Raw genomic sequence first — 6,459 nt, 5'->3', positions numbered from 1 at the left:
ATGCCTTGGTATAAAAGAAGGCTTGATGAACTAAAGTAATGAGTATATGGATCGGAGTGTCACGTTCCGACACCAGGATAGTATATGGATCGGGTGTCACGTTCCGGCACCAGGATAGTATAGGGATCAGAGTGTCACGTTCCGACACCAGGATAGTAGTAGTGGAGCGGAGTGTCAGGTACCGACACAAGAGGAATAAAGATCATGAATCTTGAAATATGCTAGTATACTCAATCTATTGAACATGTTTCCCAAAAGAGTATGGTGTGGAGGCTTGAGTCCTCATAGATATGTTTGGTGATGTTATAAATGATTTTTATACTTGTTTCTATCACCTGTTAAGAATATTAGTTGATTTTATGATGTTATCTGAGATATATTGCTTTCTATTTTGAGTTGGCCGATGATATCTACTCAGTACCCGTGTTTGTACTGACCCCTACTTGGATTTGTTTTCTTTGTTATTTGTGGAGTGCAGCAAACGTACCGTCGTCTTCAACTCAACCGCAACTCTAGCCAGTCTTCATTATACCGGATTTCAGGGTGAGCTAATGCTTCTAGCTTGGACTGGATCTTCTTCCTCATGTCTTGATGCCTTAAAGTTCCGGCATGGACTAGCTTTTGTTTATTTTAGCTCATTAGAATACTCTTAGTTTAGTAAATTGATTATAGATGTTCTTGTGGTGATGACTTCCAGATTTTGGAGAATAATAGATGTTGAATTTTAGAAGTTATTGAATTGGTTTTTATTAATGAGTTTAAGTCTTCCCCATTACTTTCTGTTGATAATTATATTGAAATGTTAAGGTTTAGATTGGTTGGTTCGCTCACATAGGAGGGTAAGTGTGGGTGCCAGTCGCGGCTCGGTTTTGGGTCGTGACATGATCCATGAATCTTCCCAAGTTTTCAAGTGGAAATATTGATGAAAATAAATTAAGAAAATGATTAAGTGTACAGCCGAAAATATAAGTTTAGTTTAGGCTAAAATATAGAGGAGAAATCTGGAAAATTAAATTAATTTAAAGGGGTAAGGCCACCAGGATTCGAACCTGTGACCTCACCCGTATGGAACCCTAATCTCGCAAGAGAGAAAGAAATGGGGCTGGGGGGATTCGAAATGGGGTGTACATGCGAGTAAGGAGAATGAAAAACTTTAAAAAAATAAAATGGGAGGCATGGGAATTGAACCCATGACCTCAAGGCATGAAAGGAAAAAGGGAAAAATAAATTAGAAAATAAAGTGAGGTTGTGGGGGCTCGATCCCACAACCTCACTGCCAAACGCCTAGCTGAGCCAGTATTATTTAAAAATAAAATAAGGAGGCTTTGGGGGTTCGAACTCACAACCTCACAGCCCTAGCGAAATTAAAAATAAAATAAGGAGGTTGTGGAGGTTCGAACCCACAACCTCCCAATTTCCAGCGAAATAATGTTTAAAATAAAAAGAGGTCGTGGGGGTTTGATACCACAACCAAGATTGGTCTAGGCGAATTGGATAATACAAATTTTAAATGAAAAATAAAAAGGGATTGTGGGGGTTCGATCCCACAACCCTTCGGCCAAATAAGAGTAAAACCCAAGGAAAAAAATAAAGATAGAATGTTTATGTTATGGCTCGATCTAGGGTCCCAATGTCATGAAGACTAAAAATAAAGTCAAGGAAAAATGTAAGTATTGTCCAAGGGGTTCGAACTTGGGTTCTCTTGTCAAAATTTCCATATTGATACATAAATCATACATGAATTAAATGTTCAAGAATAATGCCACCTACTTAGATCAAAATTGAGATATTGGCATATGTGTAAGATGCATAAGTCTTGTACTACATAATCTTAGGAAGATATGAATAACTTAACAAACTATGTATGAAGCCTCATGGCTTGTATGTATAGACTCATAAGTCTAGCATCCGATTAAAAATAAGTGAACATAAGATGTATGCAATGAAATGATGAAACCCTAGAAGGGTTAAGTAGGAGTGTAAGATACACTAAATGGCCAAGTGCATTGGCATATGACGAAATGAACTATGAAATGATGAAATGAACAATGAAGTGATGAAACCCTAGAAGGGTTAAGTAAGAATGTGAAACACACTAAATGGCCATGTGCATTGGCATATGATGAAATGAACATTCACGTAAAAAGGGGTGTGTATTTATGAAGAGCAAATGTGCTAATGTTAATGACTGTGGAGACAACATGATATGAGTCTAATGTAAAAGATGAGAGCAATCTCAAATGATCGTAAGTAAATGTTACCAAAACGTACTCACCTATGAGAGTGTAATGTTAATAAAGAGATCAGTCTCTATGAACACTCTAATAAAAGTATTGAGATTAACACACTTAATACTAATGATGAGATGAGAAATCATCTACTGAGCTATGACGTCCTCATACTATAAGTCAGCTTCTAAGACGTATGAGTTGAATGTAATGGAACTTTATACTGAGCACCGATAGACTAGATATGAGTGGTGATGCCTACTTTTGGGAAGGGCAGAGGTTCACGTAACTCTCATGAGATGAGATTGTCCTGCATGCAGGGTATGGGTTTCCTTATATCTCAAAGTCTTCGAACCTATACTGCCAATATAGGGATCTGACGGGGTTCAACTCCCATGTACACTAGCATGTTTTGGGTCACTTTGGCCGGTGATTCCACCTCTTTTCGGTGTGGGGTTTCATTACAATGGATTTCATGATGCTCAAATGATCTATGTCAGTAAAAGTTAAAGTTCCCAATGAATGAATGAGGCCAGCCTCAAATGAGGTGAATTAGATCAAGTAATTACATTAGGTCATTCTTGGTCATTGCACAACGAACCCGATGAATGTCTTAAACTACATCCTAGGTATAGCTGGTTTTTATACAGGCCCATGAATGAAATAAAATGAAGTACGTATGAATGAAATAAGCAGACTCTGTGTTTGCTAAAGCAGACTCCCTAATTGAGGTCCCATATGTTGAGCCCTCATTTTAGGGAAGTGTTAATGTCAAGTCCATGATTCCAAGGTCTCATGGCATACGAATGAATGATATGAAACGTTATGTGTTATATGAACTATGATATGTGCTATGTGAAATATGTTATGTGCTGTTTGCAAAATGATAAGTTTGATGATGCATGTTACTCTCATTGCATGACTTTGTTTCCAAATTTCGAAAGCTCACTGACTTTTCTAATCCAAATTTGGGAAGTTCACTAACTTTCCTAATCTCAATTTGGCAAGTCCACTGACTTGACTTTCTATAATCATGTTGTTAGGAAAGAGTTATCCTTTCTCATGCATGTCCTTTGTGTGTGCTTGCACGTACCCATACTTAGTACAAGTGTGTACTAATTCCATACAACTCTAAATTAATAGGTGCAAGCATAAGTGGATGCTAGAGCTTACAGGTTGACGTTGCAGCTATTCGGACATGGAGCTTTCATACGGACTTGGTAGGCCTTCATGCTTTCGAGGTTGTCTACTGTTATTATCTAGCTTAGATGTAGGCTTTAGCTAGTGGATCATGTTCCACTAGTGTTTGATTTTCCATTTCATTTCAGACTTAGTATGGGTGCCGTTTTAGAAAGTACACGTTTAATGCATCTATGAACTATTTCTTTCATTTGATGATCTTAATGTTAGATGGTTGATGGTGAACAATTATCTATGTAATAGAATGTTTAGTAAGCATGTTAGGAAACAAAAAGTTTCAAATTTTCCGCTAAAATCAATCTAGATGAAGTAAGAATGACGTATGTAGGCTTGTCTGCGACCTTTGAGAGATCAACAACGCCGGTCTCGTCAGGGGTCTAGACCCCTATTGTGAAAGTAAATTGACTTTATTGTTATGATATTCTCTTCTATATAAAACACTATTTAATTTATGTTTAAATTTAGTACACATGTGATAATGTGTAATGTATAAAATGCATCAAACAAGTTGCGAGATTGACTCTCTCACACGAGCAACTGCATGTTACGTAGGGAAATGTGAAGAGATGAGTTTCACCACCATTTTATGACTTGTTTTATGATCCAGACAAAAGTTTCTCCAAGAAATGAGCTTAAGGATCACTGAAGAGAGAAATTAGGTTTAAACATCTGGAGGTGTTTAGGCTAAGGTTTGTACGATGTTGATTAATCAGAAGAATGAGAGACACACCAATTTAAGTTGTAAAGATCGTAGCAAATGTTTAATACCACGTGTGTGTAGCAATCAATGGTTCAATGAAAAATATTCCATGCTTCTTCATTGTGTGAGACCCAGAAAAGTTAAAAATGACTTTTGAATGAAAAATCCTTTGACTTTTTACCGTTTCTTTAAGTTTAAATTGGTGTTGCTACTTTAGCATATTACTAATAGCCATGAGCAATTCGGCAATGCAATACATGTACATGAAAGTTGTTGATATGAAACAGATAGATTTGAGTTAAAAGGGAAGATGATTAAATGAACAATTTATCTTGTATACGTAAACCTACTATTACAGTCGAGTTTAATTGTGTGTATAAAGTTAAGAATGAACTCGAGTTCCCCTATTTAAGAGATTCAGAGATCGAATAAGTAACTACTGAAGTAGTGAATGACGTCTGGTGTATTGTGTGTAATAGTGTCCTTAAAATAATAGTGAATTCTTTCAATATGTGATGAGATTCTTATGTAGAGCTTGTAAAACCTTAAAGGTAAGTTATTCATGCTCACAGGTCGCACGAACTATTTGTCGTATAAATTGTGTGTCTGATTCATATCATGTTGACTTGGGTTTTGTACACCATGCGCGAAGTGGGAAATGTAAGTTTGGGTCGTTGGTCGCCTATGTGGACCGAGACTCGACTCGATCATTTTAGTGTCTTATCCAATTAATTAATTAGTTTGAATAAATCATTTTAAAAGATAAGGCAGAATAGTTACAAATGTAACTTTTCTGCCCCTCCTTAAAAGACTCCAAGTGAGAGTATTTTAAGAGAAATGTGAAACATGAAAAAGAGAGAGGAAAGTATGTGAAACAGAAAAACTAAAAACCAAACGTTCAGCCAAGAAACAAAGAACTTAGTTTCTCAGAAAATTAAACACACAAAGCAAAATTCTATTTTGTGAACACGGATCTATATTTCCTGGTGATTCAAAGATGGACTTGAGCTCTAACCTTTAAAATAAGCATATCGACGACTTCTGCTGTGAATTATAAGGTACACATGTCACTGTTGATTTACCTTAATATTCTTTTATAATAATATAAGTTTTTATCAATTATTATCGATACACATTCAACGCACGTGCCCGAGACTAGTCTAATGAAATTCACAAAAATGGATGCTAACTCGTTAATTTATTTTACTTTTTAAATGCAATAATAACATTGCATCATCGTATCACTTTTCTTTTTATTTATTGTTTGGGTTAAAATAATGCGAAAAAGATTAATTGCAATAGAAATATGACAAAATGATTTATTGAAGATTAATACCTAATTGCATATGAAGTGCCTGATTGGGTACAAAAGGACTTTGACAAACTAGTTTGAACATACTAAATTCAATTTACTAGATAATTTCATCACACACTAGCTGAGTACAAATGGACGTTGACAAACTAGTTGCATCAAAGTTATTCTCTAGTTATTAATACTTTTTATTTAGTGGCAACTCTCTTTAACCTGTGTAGTAATAGATAGGGCACTAAGAACAACTCAAATATCCACATATAAAAGCATGAAAATCAAAGTGATTGTGGAAGCCAAGGCATAATCATTAGGAGTAGAAAAACCAATTATAGAGATAAACAATAATGTACGATTAAGGACTTGTAACTTTTTACTTGAAATTCTAACTTAGTACTTTGTGATATCATATATGAAGGAAATAATCATCAAATGTGACTGAATAATCCAAATGAAGTTAGAGAGCTAATACATCTCTAGAAAAATCAACCATTCAAAGACTGAAACAAAAGGGTTAAGACCTTGTCTAATTACTTCGAAGATGATTAAAAAAAGGTCTTACATCAAAGTATAAAGAGATGAGTTTCCCTTTTCTTTGTATGAACTTGAATTTTATTTGTAGATCTTTTTAGTTTTCTCCTTTAATGATAATATACTTACATTTAAGGCCTATTGTATTCACCAATATTGTAATTTCCTTTACTTAAAGTTGCATTATTACTAGAATAATTTTTTCCTTTGAACTGGAAGTTAAATTGCATCTTCTACTAATATTATGAAAATCTCATTAATAGTATAAAAAAAGGTATTGCTTGTAGTAAAACAAATTTGATAGTAAGCCGATTTGGTTCTTTTTACCCCAATTGTTCATGTTTTCAATGTTAATAATTGCAGCTACTGATCATTTTTGAAGTGGAGCACGTATTGCAATACATAAATAAAATTTCACAACTTCGATTCATAAAAAAAAAAGGGGGCAGGCTTGACAATCCAACCCATTGATATATATATATATATATATA

Source organism: Solanum pennellii, chromosome 9 (assembly GCF_001406875.1).
Source record: "Solanum pennellii chromosome 9, SPENNV200".
Taxonomy (NCBI): Eukaryota; Viridiplantae; Streptophyta; class Magnoliopsida; order Solanales; family Solanaceae; genus Solanum; species Solanum pennellii.
The sequence above is the reverse complement of the archived record's forward strand: the minus strand, read 5'-3'. Positions refer to the sequence as shown.